Source organism: Gastrolobium bilobum, unplaced genomic scaffold (assembly GCF_033153095.1).
Source record: "Gastrolobium bilobum isolate Gb01-03AN ecotype WA unplaced genomic scaffold, APGP_CSIRO_Gbil_v1 utg5259, whole genome shotgun sequence".
In the NCBI taxonomy this organism is placed as follows: domain Eukaryota; kingdom Viridiplantae; phylum Streptophyta; class Magnoliopsida; order Fabales; family Fabaceae; genus Gastrolobium; species Gastrolobium bilobum.
The window spans coordinates 363,415-382,838 of NW_026898073.1; the positions used below are offsets into that span (position 1 = coordinate 363,415).

At 30.9% G+C, this 19,424-nt stretch overlaps 1 long non-coding RNA gene across 1 annotated transcript; it reads left to right on the forward strand.

The window, feature by feature from the left end:
• The first annotated feature begins 9,935 nt into the window (after nt 1–9,935).
• Nucleotides 9,936–13,320, forward strand: LOC133312604 (uncharacterized). Its single transcript, XR_009751708.1, has 3 exons — nt 9,936–10,065; nt 10,610–10,745; nt 13,077–13,320. It is a non-coding gene; the product is annotated as an uncharacterized LOC133312604 (long non-coding RNA).
• The last annotated feature ends 6,104 nt before the right edge of the window (nt 13,321–19,424 follow it).

The following is a 19,424-nucleotide window of genomic DNA, read 5'->3' on the forward strand; positions in this document are numbered from 1 at the left end:
GATTCTGCTGTAAGAGCGAGCGCATACGAACCACCATACGCGATCACTCATCACTCCATGTTATCACGCGCTTTCCAACTTCATCGTCTCACTCCATTTTTTATTTTATTTTTTTCTCCGAAAATTGTTATTCATAGTTTTCAATCGTAAAAATTAAATAAGAAAGACAGAAGGACTGATTCGTCCATTAAAAAAATAAGCATAAATAAAGCATTGCAAATTTTAAAATCTGCATCGAACGCGTTCTGATATAATGTATCTAACTTAGCCTTAGACTTTTGGATAGGGCTGAACTCATAAAGGAAAATAGTAAAGTCTATTAATAACGAGAATAAATGTAATGAGCGTTATCCAAAAAAATGTAATTTGGTCCCTCAAAATGATGTAAGTGAGTTCTACAAGATTAAATTTACATAAATTTAGTTCTTCAATTTTTTATTTTGCATTAATTGATTATAATAAAGTTTTGAATTCGAATGCATCTTTTCTTGGTTATCTATTCAAACTCACCGAATATAGGGCCCACCAATAGGCTTCATCTCGGTAAGTGGCCAATATGCATGACAAATGCATTCACATAAAATAAATCCATACAGGATACTTGTAAATTAAACAAAGATTCGATTTTTCTGCGGATAAGTTATTTGTACTAAAGTTAATATGATGTTATTTTGGATCAAAATTATGGTATTTTATAATTTTAATTTATTTCAGGGTTATTATAGTCTTTATAATTATAATTTTTTAATTTTTCAATATCAAAATGACGTTATTTTAAAAGTAAATATAGGTAACTTATTTGCATTAACTGCAGAAATATTTTTTCCTTAAACAAAATGTTATATATTTGTTATGTTTCATGAATCAATTTTGTTTTTTTACATACATATTAAAGAAGTGAAGTTCATATATATTTCTTCCATCATTTCATTTTTTATTTTTTTATTATGTGTGTAGGAAAGTAAAATTGGATTATATAATATAACAAATATAAAATCCTTAAACAAATCTGGAAATGGCATATCTGAACAGAATCCATCCAGATAGAAGCATGCGAAATAAATTACCGAGTCAATTAATGACATTACGAAATGAGAAGTAAGTGTTGAAGGAAAATGTAATTTGCTTCAAAAGAGATAAGTTAACAAGACATAAATTAGATAAACTTTATTCTTTACATTTTTTTAGCATTAATTGATGATTATAATATAACAAATACTTTTTTAAGCAAATGCATTTGTTTATAGGCATCCATATAAACTCAAAAAATATGGAATTCAACTAGGATAGGCTCTATACCTAGCTATGCAAATGCTCCCGTAGGTCCTACTTTATGCCTACGCGTAATGCATTCACACAAGATGTATTTATTGAGCATATTTTCAACGTAACACGAGTATATATTTCTTTATCAAAACAGAAAAAAAAAAAACAATAAAAATAAATACAGTATAAATGTTTTTTTTTTAATGTACCCAATGATCGGTACATCATAAACAAAATGTATTCCGATTGGACACATTTGCAGTATGAGGTAAAGTCTATCATCAATTATGTATAAAAAAAATCTATTATCAAGTAGAAATCCTGATCCATAATGATAATCGTGATGTTAACATCAACAACTAACAAATATATATATATATATATATATATATATATATATATATATATATATATGATAAAAGATCATTTTATATTGATGTAAATTTCACTCTCAATCTGAATTATTACATATTTATATATAATGGTTCTGACTTATTAGGTATTTGAGCGGTGTGGGGTGTGTGTGTTAGGAGTGTGTATAGTGTAGGGTGTTGTGTTCAATTCCTTGACACCTCCAAAAAAAGGTATTTGAGCGGTTATATACATGTAAATCAATCTCAAGGTTTAATGTAAGACTTTTTATTCTTAAATCGGTATAAAAATATTTTGTCTATATATATATATATATAGGTAAAATTATTTCTATAACCGTTTTAAATATAGCAACAACAGGTATATGGTAATGATTCCTCATATTTAATGCTTTCATATTTTGTATGGTTATGATGCCCCGTATTTAATGCTTTTAAATATATATATATATGGCAAGTATTTGATTGTTATACGTACAGTTAAATGTAAACCTATATTTATATATAGAGAGAGAGAGGGGTAGATCCTTTGACACCGGTGTCAAATTTCAATTTTGACACCTCATCTCAGAGTCGTTAGATCAAAAAAGATCAATGGTGTCATTTGTAAGCATGTGACACCATTGATAATTTCTGATATAACGGGTTTTAGATGAGGTGTCAAAATTCAAATTTGACACCGGTGTCTAAGGATCCTACCTATATATATATATATATATATATATATATATATATATATATATATATATATATATATATATATATATATGACGGTTCTGAGATGAGGTGTCAAAATTCAAATTTGACACCGGTGTCAAAGGATCCTACCTCATATATATCGTTGATCTTTTTTGATCTAACGGCTCTGAGATGAGGTGTCAAAATTTAAATTTGACACCGGTGTCAAAGGATCCTACCTCATATATATATATATATATATATATATATATATATATATATATATATATATGATGAATGTAAAATTTTATACCTAACCTTAGCTATGGATCCGCTTCCTAAGGATTCAAGTATTTAATAAATTAGAGTTATTTATGATGCATTTGACCTATTAAAAACAAGTTAATCAATAAAATTATATTAAATATTAAAAAAAGTACACATATTCACATCCCCAATTACAATGCGCTATTAGGGTTGTTCATCAACCGATTCAAACCGCGAAAATCGAATCGAATAAACCGAAAAAACCAAAAACCGAAAAAAACCGCAAATTTTAATTGAATTGGATCGGTTTTCGGATGGGTTAATGAAAACCGATCCAATGACAACCGATCCAATATATTAATTCTCCTCTACCTACTTGGTCATTTCCCCAATTATATTCCAAAAATTTCTAAACCCATGACCCATTAACTCATCAACTAAACTCAAGAAAAAATTTAGTCACCTCTCATCAACTATAATATTGTTTACTGATATTTTTGTATTTCGAAAAAAAAAATTGCAAAGCCAATATATACAAAAGATGTTATTTGCACAATAATCATGAAACTAATTTTAGGATATTAAAAAAACCGAAAATCGATCCAATCCAAACCGAAAAAATTTGGATTGGATCAGATCGAATTTGAAAAAAAATATAAACCGAATGGATGATTAAATGATTAAACCGAAAGAATTGGATCGGATGAGTTTTGCTTCTAAAACCGATCCAATCCAGACCGCGAACACCCTTATGCGCTATGTTCATTTATATATATATACCTGGGAAAGGATTCGTTTACAATTTTTTTTTATAAAATTTTGTAAATTATATTATATACTTCCGAAAGTATATAATGTAACCTAGTATATTTTTAAGAATATACAATATAATTGGTAAGAGTTTATAAATAAAAAATTTATAAATATAATTTTCTTCTTCATTGTACAATTTTAAAACAAAAAGTTGAAAAACTCTTTAAAAAAATAAAGTTGAATCGATATCTAATAGTGGGATCCATAAACGAAATATGCACATATCCGTCCCATTTCTGATATGGCCAGTGTAGCTTTTGGTTGGGTGTAGTTTTTATTAATTTTTATTAGCAGAAGATTATATTTACAAACTTTTTATTTATAAATTACATTATATCTAATTGATAAGACACTCTTGAGTAGAGTGTTACTGATCAGATATAGTGTAGTTTGTAAAAAAAAAAATTGTCAATATAACTCTACTCTTTCTTTTTTTTGGTAAGCATAACCCTACTCTTTCTATTATGTACTAAACAAACAAATTGCGTTTAAGTTTTAGAATATTGTTTTTCACGTTAAATGAGATAATTTATCTTATGTACCACATAAAAAAATAATTAGAACCCATTAAGAAAAAGAGAGTAAGAAAATGAGCTTACTCATTTTTTATGTATTACATGAGATAAATTATCTTAGATAACATGAGAACCAGTAAATCTTCACTACACGATTCCTCATTTATGTTATTAACAATGAATAATTTTTAAAAAGGGGGACATTTCTCTAATGTAATTTCTTTCTTAAATGTAAAATTTTGTAATAGCAAAGCTTTTTTTATAAATTCTGAAAATTATAAATTATTTTTCTTATAAATTAAAACGGGGTAACATTGTTTCATATTTATTAAAAACAGCTTATGTAAATTGTTATAAATCAATATTATCCTATCATTTAAATTCTTTACAAGCTTCTATAGTTTTATTAACATTTTGAATAGGTCTATATCATTTAAATTTTTTAATAAGTCTTCACACTCTTAAAAAAAAATTTACACAAACCCCCCAAAGGGCAGCTCAAGTGGTAAATTGAGCTTCTAAGGGTTTGCTTGAGTTAGGTGTTTAAATCTTGGCTCAAGCAAATTCTTGAAAAATTTTTAAAGGTTATAGGAATCGCCTCTCTTTTCGATGGGCAAAGCTCAATGCACCCTCTATTCCAATGAGAAAGTAGTCTTTGGAGTGACTACAGTAGGTGAAATAGGGATACCTCGAGGTTCATACAATTATTTTTTTTACACATGTTCCTATTCACTTGCAATTATTAAACTTTATTAGTAAATATTTTCAATCATTTTCTACATTCTTATTACAGGTTTTAAGAACTTAATTATAAATTTTAATCATTAATTAGTAAGAACTTAGTCAAACAATTATTAAATCATATTTTCTTTTTGTTATACAAATTACCAAAACCCCTCACAATTATACCAATTCTAGTCGCTTTAAATAATATTTCCTGCTCTCACATATCAACTATATATTAAGAAGAAAGTCACAAAGTCGATGCAGAAACAATGAATAACTTTATTTTTGCGTTGCACTCTCCAGTTATTAAGTTCGATCATCCTATCCAATCCATATATATGTACTAGTGGTGCATGCACGAATATATGCGGATTATATATATTATACGTGAAGAGTTATATTTACAAAAAAATTGTTTATAAACTACACTATATATTTTCGAAAATACACTAAGTTACTATGTATTTTCGGGAATACATATGTAATTTGTAAAAATTTATAAAAAAAAATTATAAATAGATCTTCTCCATATTATATTAGTATTACTCCCCATGGCATTACACGTACATCATCAGCTGCTAGGTTATTCACGCATTTATTTTGATTCGGCGACATGAATAGCTCAATATATACCGATCAATATGAGTTATAATATACTTGGTTTATATTCAGTTCAACTAAAATCTACAAAGTAGGGACATATTATTTTGACATGATGTCCCTGTGTTGAACATATTTTTAACTCAACATAACATACCCACAACCCTTGTTTGATATGTATCTAAATGTGTTCAACTCAAAAGTTATATTTTTGAACTTCGACATGACTATGGCATTGCGTGGATATAAATATTTAAAATTTGAATAAAAAAAGAGAAAAATATTTCTGCAACTACTGCAGATAAGTTATTTGCATTTATTCTCAAAACAACGTCGTTTTGATATTGAAATCTTAAAAAATTATAAATATAAAAACTATTATAGCCCTGAAATAAATTAAAATTACAAAAACACCATAATTTTCGCTCAAAACGATGTCGTATTGAGCTTACTGCAAATAACTTATCTGTAATAATTGCAGAAAAAATGAACTCATAAAAAAATGTGTTATGATCGTTGAGTATCCTTTAATATTTTAAGCAATTTTTGCTAATAAAAAATAAAATAAAAATACTTTTGGTGCTTTTCTTATTTGGGAAAAGTGATATTTCATTTCTCATTCATACATGTGTGTGCGTCCGTGTTTTATAATGTGTAGTAATTATCTCTTTGAGACGAGTTGGCTCCCTCCGGTATCCCCACGAGCTTCGACTCTTTGAGCCAGCTATGAGACTAATCCGGAGTGCGGGGGGACAGTGATGGCTAAAGGTTCAGCCAATTTTGTATATCTCTTTGTCCATTTCAGTAATATATTATTAAAAGGAATAGGATATTGTAACAACCAATTAATGTTACTATCAATGTTACTACCAATCAATCTCACCGTTAGACCGGTTACATTGATCCAACAGTTATATTTATTTTTATTTTTGTATAATTATGATTTTTTTCGTATTTAATGTGAAAGCATTAAATATGAAAAATCATAATCATACAAAGGTGGAAATAAATATAAAGTATTAAGTAGGAAAAATCATAACCATACAAAGATAAAAATAAATATAACCGTTGTATCTGCATAATCAATTTAACGGTGAAATTGATTGGTAGTATTGGTTGTTACAATATCATTCTCCTTATTATTAAAATAACCTAACCTAAATCAATTTGAGTTATTTCTTTTAAATTAATTACATTTAAACAAATTCATTGATCTTAATTTTATATATCTTTAAAAAATATTGATATAAAAATGAAATCATTTAAATTAAAAAATTAATACGAAATAATGTCATTTTTATAATATTTTTAAAAAAGTATAATTACTCAGTCCAAGCGAATTCAACCACAATCAAACGAGATTTGTGATCTAAGCCTAATCTTCCATAATATGATCAAATGAAAGGTAGATCAATCAGTTCAAAGCTCACGTGATTTTCCGTTATATTTTTTATTATATATTAGTGTTTCGTTAGTCCACGCTTTTCAATATAACATTAAAGAGGACTAAAAATTAACAGTTTGTTATAACTTTAAAGTCTTATACAAAAATAATTATAAAGTGGGAAATTAAAGAGTATTTGAAAGCAATTATAATTATAATGTGAGAAAATTATATTTATTAAATTTAAGTGTAATTAAATAATAATGATATTAAAAATTTACGAAAAAAACCATAATAGCTTTTAATTTCTCAAGTTTGTTTTTTTTTGAATACAGCAAAATATATTATAACAACCAAAGAAGTTATATAGATTTGTTTTCAACATGATTTTGAGAATCCTAAATTTGAGAATTACAATTGTTTTGTCCACCCACCTAAGACATGCATTTGTTTGGGAGCTAGACACAAACCAAAAGAAAATATATGTAAAATATATATATAGTGAAAAAAATCTTGAAAGTTGAAATTGTCAATTTTTTATTGAATCTTAAGATAAAGAAAAAAAAACATTAAATCAAAGAAGATGATAAGTTACGTATTCAGATTAAATTATTTTATCAAAATTAAAAAATCTTCAGTAATTAGTGAAACGATGTGGTACTTAAAACTAATTATATATATTGTTAATGGCTAATTGCCTGATTCTCTAGCTAACTATCTCTTTTTGAAAAGAAAAAAAAAACTAAAAAAAATATAAATATACACAAATAAGATTAGAAAGTAGATCAGCATCAGCTCACAAAGAAAAGAAAGTAGAGCATCAGAAATAGCTCAAACTGAGGCAAGTGAAAAACTTTTTTTTTTCGAGGGAGATAATTTTCTCATTTCTCTATATTTCCCTTCTAAAATTTAAAGGGTCTGATGTATGCGATTTTAAACGACATAAATTATGTCATTTTAGGAGAGAGATAGACACAAGAAATGAAAATCATGGAAGAGAAAATAGGTGATTTTTTTTTAATTTTAATTTTTAAATAAAAAATATTATTTTGTGTTTATCTCTCTTAAAATGACACAAAAATGACAAACACTTTTTTCAAAACACTAAGTGAATGATCACCAAAAGATTTGAATCCGAATGTAACAAAGAAAGTTAAAATGAAATTATCTATCAAAGTGCAATAAAGTAAAAAAGAACGGACTCACAATATTGAAAAGGTATGAACAAAGTATACAGAATAGTGGAAGAAATCCGAGCCCACAGAAAGTGTTCTTAAGACAATTTGTTCACTTACCGAAATCGAATGTTGATGACTACTTGTCTCTCAGGATATTAATCAACAGCCCGAACGAACACAACTGAATGACTGAGGAATTATACCGGAAAGAATGGAGAATGTATGCACAGATGCAGAAAAAATCTGGCAGAATAACAGTGTAAAAAAATCGGATGAATTTTCTGAAAGGATCAGGGTCTATATATAGACACTGACTGGACACGATGAACCATCGTCGAGCAGAGCGGCCGATGACCGGTTCGATTCAAAAAATCGACGGGAAGAAACGTTTGATTCGAATAACCTGGAGGAAAGGAACAAATAGAAACATCAGTATTTTTTATTTCGCACGCACGCACGAATCGATTTGGCCTGACGTCAATTGTTTAAAGGAAAAAAAAAAAGTAAAAGAGATAACACTAATAAAGTGAGAGGATAATTTTTTTTATACATGAATTTATAAGTGAAAGGATAATTAAGTTGAATATAATTATATTCTCTAAGTTAGGATATTTAATTTTCTTAATTTTCTAAAATTAGTTTGTGTATTTATTTTTTTTAAGTAAAAAAAAATTACTCAAAGTTGAGAGGGACCAAAGAATCTTCGAAGTTCATAAAAGAAGAACGTAAAATGTTATCCACAATATTGAAACTCGAACTTGTACACATGCACATTTATTCCCACAAATGTTTTGAAAGTTACAATGGAATCAAATAAAAAATTTATCCATTTTATTATGGGTTCAATTTTTCTATAGCAGCAAATATCTGCCACTAAGGCAAAAAAATGAAACCCATTAATTGTTTTTTTTTTTTAAATTATCAAAATCCAACATCGTATCCAATAAATATGTATTACGTTCTTATTATTGTTTCCCAACATTTTTTATGGCCTAGCCTGATATGAATATAGATGAAAATATCATGAAGCGCGTGAAGAGGACGAGTCGTATGATGCGTGGCAGTGTGAGTGTAATGAGAATGAGAGGGCCCCCACTAACACAGAATACTTACACATTATATTGACTTAGAGCTACTGTTTAAACTTTAAAGTAACGTACGCACCAAACTATCCCAGTTCTCCAACACACAATCGATCTTTACTAGTTTGAAAGATAAGATGCTCACAAGTCACACCACACTCTAAATTTTAATCTGGATAAATAAAAACTTTTTTTTTTTGGTATCCATGGATAAAAAAAACTTTTTTTTTGGTAATCTGATAAATAGAAACTTTATCAAAGGATAAACATGTTGGATGGATTATATTTAAACATAATTTTAGACATGCAATTATAAATACGTGCAAGTAAAAAAAAATTTAATTATTATAATTCAATCATGCTATGCAATTTGTGAACACTTATTTTTTTATACAAATAAGAATTGTACATATAACTTAATATAATGTAATATAATCTATCCAAACTAATCCTAATAATTTATCAACACTAATTTATATTTCAATCAAATGTAACACTCTAATATGTATTTTTTACATAATAATGTATTATTAATTAAGGGAAATTTATATTTATCACTAATTTTATTATCATTGAATTAAAATAAAATTAATAACTCTCATTTGATATTATTTTCTAATTATTAATTTAATTGTAACTAAAGAATAATAAAATTGATGATAAAAAATAATAATAATAAATATAAGCGAAATCAACTTCTCATGTCGCAAGGAATCTATTCCTACCGCATGATAAGTTGATTTCCCTAAATATAACTTATCCTGTTACATAATAACGTGAACTATTTTTTTTTGGAAGTAATAATAATGTGAACTTTTTTTTACCCAGGATTGCAATAAAACTTTCTTAAAATAGTTGTTTGATACTTTGGTTCTGTACAAAAAAAAAAGGTTGTTTGGTGAACGTGGTCATCATACAAGAAGTGACTAAAAATACTAAAAATAACGTAAAAGCATGCGGTCAAAGAAAACGACAAGAAGGTAGGGCCCACCCACTAATGATAATGGTCTTTGTGTCGTGTCGTGTATTGTAACGCTTATTGCTGATTCTCTCTCTCTCTAATCTAATCTTAAACTTGTTCCTTTGCTTTACTTATATCTTGCTTCCAATTCCAACATCCATTGCAGTTTTCAGCTCTTATCTTAGGTCTCTGTCTCTCTCACTCTCGAATCCTCAAGTATATAGGTAAGTGTCTCTGTCTTCTGTTTAGATTGGGAACTGTTTCATTTTCTATTCTAAATCAGGTTATTTCCATTCTATATATTACAGCTTCTTTAGCTTACGGATATTATATATACACTCCCTAATTTTATAATAATGCCTGCCCCAACCCACAATCAAGAAAGTTATTCACATGGGATCATTTCAGTAAAGAAAATGAAATGTAATTTTTGGATGGAGTTTAAGCATGAACTTAGTGCTAAACATATAGATTTGCAGTTTTTAAGGAATATCTGGAAGAGCTTAAAGATTTTTCGTTTTCATTTTTTTTTTTTTATGCGTGTGAGGGGGAGGGGGGAACAAACTGTTATTGTCATTCCTAGCAAAGAAGGTACTAGGTGATTGTATTGAATTTTATTTTTTTATTGAAATTTCAACCTGGCTTTAGACATTGAGGTTTTTTTTTTTTTTTTTCTCTCTCCCAAAGATATGTTATTTTTTCTATGATAGATTTAGGAGTCGAATTCGAGGTCATCTTATTATGAGAATCATTTCCTGGGTGATGTAGAAGTAGGAGGAGATTAAACCTTTGATGATTGGTGAAACAGAATCTACAGTCAAAGCACCCTCCGAGGTCCCCAAGCCATAGTTAATTGAAGCTACCACAACCAAGCCAGAGACTCAAACAATTGTTACACAAGAAGGTAACAAGAAACCAACTTGGCCTCCGTTATGATAATTAATAGGATCACTTTACTGATTTTTTTTTTTTTAATGAATTTAAATAGGGATAAATAATAAATGCAATTGTATGAAACTTGGTATGGCTTTTGATAGGAGGAAGAAATTGAAATACGATTAGCATTTATTGAGTCGATGCAAGATTTTTTCTGAAGGTCTTAGGGATCATAATAAACCATATTGTGTTTCCAACCAAAAAGGAAAGAGCAAAGAGAGGGTTGGGGTTAGCAACTTTACTGCTGTTTGCTTTGGTAATAAACAATTAGTAGTAAATAACTTGCAAAATGTGAGCTTTACTACTGATTGTTGGGCATCGGTGCATAATCTGAATGATATGTGCATTACTACCCATTTCATAGATATTGAGTAGACATGCCACGAGAGGATTATAAAATTGTCAAGTTCCTACTAACAAGGGGGGAACTATAGTTTGGACTTTAGAAAAAAAATTGATTGGGAGAGTGACAAAGTATTTTGAATAATTTTTTATAATACTTCATCCAATGTTTAATTGTTTATGTTGTCGGATACATGATCATAGCTAATATTCAGAATATGATCGTGGGTTTAAGGGTTTGTTCCTGCATATGAAAGGTGCATACATATTAAATTTTTGGGATGGCTTCTCAAAATTAGAAACATGGTGAGCTTAGCTTTTATCTGGGGTTAACCCAGTAAGGTGGAATTCCATCATGATGTTAGAGGCTGCTTTCAAATTACTCAGCATTTGAGAGGCTTGAAGATCCTAACGGTAACTATTTGCTTGAGTTTGTAGGTGCCTATGAGTGATAAAAGGATCCTCCAAAGCTAGTGATGACATAATACTTAAATCCATGGAGGACAAGATGAAATGAGAGCATGACAAGTATTAGGGAAGCTTAATTACTTAAGATGGTTATGCTGATTTTTCATACCATGTTTATTGGACCCAAGATATAAAATGAACTTTGTTGAGTTTTCTTTTGCTAAACTACATGGTTTTAAAAGTGCAAAAGCACCGGCTTCCAATGTCAAAGAATCATTAACTAGGTTGATTGAGCATTATCGCTTATGTCGTGAGGTAGACCAAGAACTAAACACTTTTCATACTAGGGATTATCGGGTTGCCAATGATGAGGTTCATGATATATCCAATCCATGGATTTTACTGAGCAAAAATGAAATTGAAACCTATTTGATTGAAGCAAGAGAAAAATTATCTGTAAATTGGAATTTTTCAATTGGTGGAAAGACAATTCCAAATATCCAGTGCTAGTCATGATAGCAAAGGGTATTCTTGTTGTCCCAATCTCCACAGTGGTTTCTGGTCAAGTCTGCTTTTAGCATAAGAGGAGCTTTGTAGGATGCATATAGAAACTCATTGAGTCTAAGAACGGTGGAGGCGCTCATTTGTGCTCAAAACTGTTTTCTGTTTATATCATTGCCAAGTGATATGGTGAGACGAGGTGGTTTGCTAACAGCATAACACTTTTATTTCATTCTTGAACAACACAAAAAATGTTACACTAAATAGTAGCTTCCTTGTCTTATTTTAACGAGTTTGGTATGATTACAGAGACAACTTTGTGGATTTGGAAATGTGTCCATACTCAATTACCGTCACTAAACAAGTTGTATGTTTATTCACATTTATGAAATTATGTCTTATTTGACACACTTAATTGTAAACCTGATTTTTTTTTTGGGTTTTATATGCCGAAGATAAGTGGTGTTAAAGATGCTAGACTAATGGTTTGCTTTGATGAACAACTCATTGATGGTTGGTTTGGGAAGAGGGATTGTGTTTGTTTGAATAAGTGGATGTACTTTTCCACTATGACTACCGGTCAGCTTTAATGAACAGCAGCCTGTTGATGGTTGATTTGGGAATGCAGGATATGATTGTTTGAATGAGTGGTTGTGCTTGTTTACTATGATATTCTATTGATGTTTACAACTACTAGATTTTTCAGTGTTTCATGCTATTATAGGTTGTGTTGCTGCTGCCAAACTACAACTATTATCATTAGACAAGTTTTAAAATTCCTGCTTGTTAGAATTTCTAATTTCCATTTGTTAGATTTTTTGTTTGTAGCTAACTCGCGATCTTTTCAACTATTTTAATGTTGTTGGGTCATCTTTTGATAATATTTGGTTTTACGGCACGTAATGTTTTCTGGCAAGGTAAGGTCATACTTATATTTTTATTTATTTTTATTTTTCTGAATTAACTTTAAAATTTTCTATTGATAAAAATGTTACAATCTTGAAAAAGTACGAAATTTAACGCGTGGATTATAAAATTTATGTTATAGGTTCAACGTATTGTGACAGCTACGATCTACAAGAAAAAATGAGTCAGACATGAAATATGAAATGCGATTGAGGTGAGAATATGTTGCATTATCTTTTATGTTATTTTATTTTAAAAATTATATGTTTACCTCTTGTAAGATGAAAATGTTTTATACTTGAATCTATTTTAATGTCAACAAACATTTTAGGTGTGGTAAGCACTGTGGACGAGTCTCTCAACGTTAATGTTTTTCTTTATGAATGTTAACATTGTACAGATAATTGTGCATGCTTTATTATTAACTTACGATTTTTTTTTTAATTTTTTTTGGTAAATTACTTGAGATTTTAAATATGAATGAAGTTTTAAAGATTCGTACTATGGATTTTACCTAAAAATTTTATTTTATATTTTAAAATTTCAAAGTCAATAATAGGGATTTAAAACTAACAAGGATGACGTTAAGAGTCATAAAAAGAGATAAATTATTCCTAAAATTAAGACTCATATATTAAAATATAACACATTAATTTTTTTGAAGGAGAGTGTAACTTTTTAAAATAAAAGGAAGAATAGTGTAATGTAAACATCTAAACAAAAAACATGTAAGTATAATTTACCCAGCATATTAAAACAGAAACAGTATTTCGTCAAACCTTTCGCCCAAACTGGTTATAGTTTGGATTTGATTATCAATTTTCCGTTTTTAATAAGCATATATAATGCCACTATAAATCGTTAATAAGATTGATGATCTTTCCTGATCTTGAATGGGGCGAAAGTATTGGTAATTTCAACTGATCCAAACTTTCACTTAAAAAAAAGAGTATTGGTAATTTCAACTTTCAAGTAATTAAAGATAGGAAAATTATTTATGTTGCTTATGGAGAAATTTTTTTATGCCACACTTATATGAAAATGAGTGGATTTCAATGATATTTTTTTTTTCTCTTTATAATGAGACTCATTTTTAGGGGTGTTCCCGGTATGGATAGGATCAGTTTTGGAAGCAAAAATCATTCAATCCAATTTCTTCGGTTTGATTATGTAATCATCCATTCGGTTTAGATTTTTTTTTCAAATTTAATCTGATCCAATCCAATTTTATTCGATTTGGATTGGTCAGTTTTTGATTTTTTGAAAATTCTAAAATTTATTTCATGATTATTGTGCAAATAACATCTTTTGTATACATTGGCTTTGTAATTTTTTTTAATACAAAAGCATTGATAATATTTTTTTTTTTTGGGTAATGAGATATGAAGCTCTACACAGATGAAATCTTGTTGATGAGATGCGATTAAGTTTTTTCTTGTGTTTTGTTGATGGGTTAGAGGGTCTTTAATTTAGAAATTTTTGGGCTACGATTGGGGAAAGACCCAAATAGGTAGAGCGGAATTAATATATTGGATCTGTTTGGATTGAATCGATTTTCATTAACCAATCCAAAAATCGATTTTCATTAACCAATCCGAAAATCGATTCAATACAATTAAAATTTGCGATTTTTTTTTGAATTTTCGATTTATTCGGTTATCGATTTTTCGCTTCGATTACCGCGGTTTGAATAACACTTCCACTCATGTTCTGTAGAGAAGTTTTTTTTTTTGTTGGGAAAACAAAAACATTAAACACGTAAAAGATCCAACCCCAAAAAAACATTAGGTAAAAACGGATGAAGAAAGGAGCTGTGCATGCCACTCAAATAGGAAGAACCTGGGAGCCATAATGGCCCTACAGAAAACGAGGTTCCCTTTTGTTGTTGTTACCTACATTCTCTGCACTCTCTCTCCAAATGGGTTGCCCACTCTTCCCTCTTACATAGACTCAGAATCCATTTCAACGAGTTTTTTTTTATTTTTTTCAAAAGCAATTTTTTTTTCTTCAGAAAAAGTGCATTTCTATGAAAAAGTATGTTTGAATAACTGTTTTTTAAAAAGTAGAAGTGATAAACAAAGTCAAAAATTCTTTTTTTAAGTTAAAAATTTTAACTTCTAAAAAATACAAAGTCAAAAATAAAATATTTTTTTTTTCAAAAATCAAATATTTTTTAAAAATCTAAATAATTTTAATTTTTGTGAAAAAACACTTCTAAGATAAATAAAACATAAATAACATTTTTTTTGAAAGGCCATCCCAACATGCCAAATTCTTGGTTGAGTAGACATTGGACACTCCAATATTAAACTTGTACCGTTGGAATCTATAAGTCCACTATGTTCCCTTTGGAGGGGGTTGTCACTATATGGATGGTACCACTAGCTTAGGTAAAGACCAGGCTAGATGGTATGATTCCAAGTATAACAAGTTAATAACAATTGAGGAATGATGGTTAAATATGTGACTTAATAGAAATGGGCATAATAATGATACATAAGATAGATCTTAAGCTGTGCCCATGAGGGCTATTTATAAGAAAGAGGGCTATTTATAAGAAAGATGGTGTGGGTTGGTGAGGAGGGGGTCAACCCTCCTTGGGATATACTCTCATGATGGCAGTGTTGGGCGTGGTTGGCGCTGCCATTGTGGCAGCGCTGCGCCTTCTGCATCTGGCACTGTCAGCACTGGGCAAAGGGGCAGTTTCCCTTTATGGTGCCTGTGGCGGTTGCCTTTGGTGGTTAGCGTCCCAAGATGGGACATTTCAGTGTATCCCTTGGACGTGCTGCAGGGTTGGAGGATGTGCGGATCCACGTCAGCCCTTAGGGCTGACACGGGTTGGGGCTAAGGATTGGGCCTGAACAGCTGGGCCGCTTCAGCGTTTGGGCCATCCAGAACAAAACTTGATTAGGATTGTGTGACCAAGACATAATGCAACAATCTCGAAAACAACAAATGAGGTCGAAGCAATTTAAGAATAGTAGCATCTTATATTATGTGGATATGAGGTTGTTGCTCATAGGAAGTAGATACACAACTAAAAATGAAGCACCGTTTGTTTTTCACTCTCAATTCCTACATAGACACCTAAGGATGGTCCCCTTGGATATTTTTCTGTGTTCCTTTGTTGGAAATCGACAACACACAAATCGAAAACGGAAAAGTAAAAGAGAGAGAGAATAGTACCTAGCTTCTACGGGCCAGGGGGCGCTGCCCCCGGACCCCCGCCCGCTCACCTGGGCCTCATCAGTATGCGAAGTATGAGCCATACCCAACATCCTTCTTATTCTATTGTCCTAACATACCATGGTACTGTCGTGAAATCGCCATTGCTATATATGTCTTCAAATTCAGTCCACAACCACAAGTGAAGAAACTATATACAGCAATTGAAAATGCCTCAAACTGGTTTTCAACTAAATCAATTTAAAGCATAGGAGGAAAGCTTCGTAGCACTGAAATTTACATTCAAGGCTGAATTTGTTGTCTCCTTATGTTATGGATATGATAAAAGCTGTCATCCTAGAAAGGCCAACAGCTAAAGAGGAAAATTAAAGAAAGACTCCTTAATTGCATTGAGTCTGCAATATTTCTAAAAAGCCTAGAAATATCACTCATGTCAAGTAACCCATCTATAAATAAAGAGTTAAGCAAATAAGGTACACACATTCTAAACTCTCTCTTGTGCTCAATATCTCTCCCATAGATACATGAGAGGGCACACAGATCCAATAGAAACATCTCAAGCACCAGTTGGACATCTTTGTCCATAGGACAGAACATTGGCATAGTTTGTGAAGAATCGATATAAACTTCGATTCCCACCCAATAGTGGTGAAAGCGCAGCAGCCGCCACCACATCCAAAGTCAGCAGTCATTCAAGGCTGACTAGAGTAACAAGCATGATGAAACCGAGATAAGGGATCGTGATTATGATAGAGATCGAGACTGGTATTGGATCGAGATCATGACTGTGATTGAGATTGCCATTGTCGTCATGATCGTGATGGGTCACATGCGGATTATCAAAGTGCCAAAAGCAAATATAATGGGGCAAAAAAAATAACTTTGAATGACCAGGATGATTATATTGATGCTAAATCTAGAATTACTGAAGGGTCAATACCTTGGGGGCGTTTGTTACAAGGTATTTCTTAGGATTCCTGGGAAACTGAATATTTCTAAATTTTTTATTTTCAGATATTATCGTAAACTGAATGTTTCCATCATATTTTTGAAAATCGTGATTCTCGTATAAAAAAAAAAAAATTCCTCTACCAAACGCCGATGGATAGGAGAGAAGCTTGAGCAGCGGTAAAGTTAGCTGATCCTAATATGGCGTCCAAGGCAAAATATTTCTTAGTAATACGCCACTTTTGTGAGCAGAAACACAACAAGGCAGACAAAGAGATACAACTCAGCGAAATTAGCATCAACACCAAGCATCGATGGACTTCACTCATCGTTAATGACATTGGCTTCAGAAATACAACTCAGATAAGGAAATAATTCCTTCTACTTTAATTTGATTTATTTCCTTCATTTCAATTCATATGATATGGCTCAGATAAGAAAAGGACACGAGATCCACTCAGAAAAGGAAGGAGATCCACTCAGATAAGGAAATAACTCCTTCTACTTTAATTTGATTTATTTCCTTCCTTTCAATTCATATGACATGGCTCAAATAAGAAAAGGAAGGAGATACACTTAGATAAGGAAATAATTCCTTCTACCATAATTTGATTTATTTCCTTCCTTTCAGTTCATATGATATAGCTCAAATAAAAAAAAAGGAAGGAGATCCACTCATAAGGAAATAATTCCTTCAACCTTAATTTGATTTATACTTTAATTTGAATTTATTTCTTTCCTTTCAAATCATATGATATGGCTCAAATAAAGAAAAGTCGGGAGATCCTCTTCAGATAAGGACAATTCCTTCTAGTTTAATTTGATTATATTCTTTTTTATGATATGGCTCAAATAAGGAAAGGCACAAAATACGAGTCAGATAACTTTAATTTGTTTTTAATTACCTTCTTTTAATTGGACATGCTCAAAACGGCAAAAAAGCCATCACCTTTGCCAGTGAAGCAATTTGGCCATAGGGCCGCGCTCCAAAGCAACCCAACCAAAGCCTCAAGTTCCAAATTCATAAACTCAGGCATCGATCCGAGATACAAATCAGCCCGGCCACGGCCTCGAGCTCCAAGATAAAGATGAAGACAGAATAATCATATATTGCTTTTTACATACACTTAAATCTTCCCTATAAAAGTCCTCAGCCATGCTTACAGGTAGCAACTTGTCCCACAATCTTTTTACACTTAAAACTTTTTGTTGGAAGTCGGTGGTGCAATACCTTCCACATGAACAATTTTATACGTTGCGACTCTTCCATTTCCACAAAGTCTACCATTCTTTCACTTGCTGAACTGAGGACTGATTCATATCAGCCAAATAATCATATATTGCTTTTGTAGTGACACATTTTCCACCCTTTAAGGCCTATATCTTTTTGTCATAGCCATCTTGTGGATCTGGTGGGAGGAATGCTTAACAAGACCGACTTTGGAAGCTAATGTTTCAACATCCCAATTTCCTTCTCTGTTGACATATTTTGGCATTTTTTTCCTGCACTTCCGTATTTGGTACCATTTGTGTAGCTGCCTCAAGGAGGTTATGATCAGCGCTTTGCCATTTATCTTGCCAAAATCTTATTTGATTTCCATCTCCAACTTCCCAAGCACTACAACCTTCTAGGCGTTTTCATATTCTACAAATATTCATCCAAAGGCGAGAGTCTCCCTTTTTATTAACAAAAAGTTCATTATCTCTCCTTTTGTTGCAGTATTTGCCACGTAGAAACTTGACCCAGAGCGAGTTTGAATCTGAAAATATCCTCAATGCCAATTTAGCTAGAAATGCATCATTCGTCAACGAAAGTCTTTTTAAGCCTAGTCCCCCTATTTCTTTAGGCTTGGTAATGTTGTCCCAGTTGATAAGGTGGAGTCGCCGATGATAAGTTGTGTCCCCCTAAATAAAATCCCATTGTAGTCTTTCAACTTCATCACAAATAGCTAATGGTAACTTCCCACTTTGCATATGAAAAGTGGGTATTGCTGATAGCACCTCTTGAGCTGGAGTGATTCTCCCAGCTTGTGATAGGCACATTCCTCACCACCCTTTAAAGCCATCCCTTACTCTCTCTACCACTCCTGAATTATCACTTTTTGTTACACGACCATGTTGCATCCAGGCACCCAAATAACTATCCACACTTCTCACACGTTTGAAACCACTTGCCTCTGAAATAGTGTCAGTTGTAACTTCTGAAGTATGCTTCGAAAAGAAGATAGGCGTTCTTTGGATACTGATTTTTTGATCAGAAATCTCAGCAAATAGTTGAAGACATTGCAAAATAATCTCTACTACTGTAATTAAAATAAATTCTAACTAATTTTGTCAAAATTTTCTAATTGTGTAA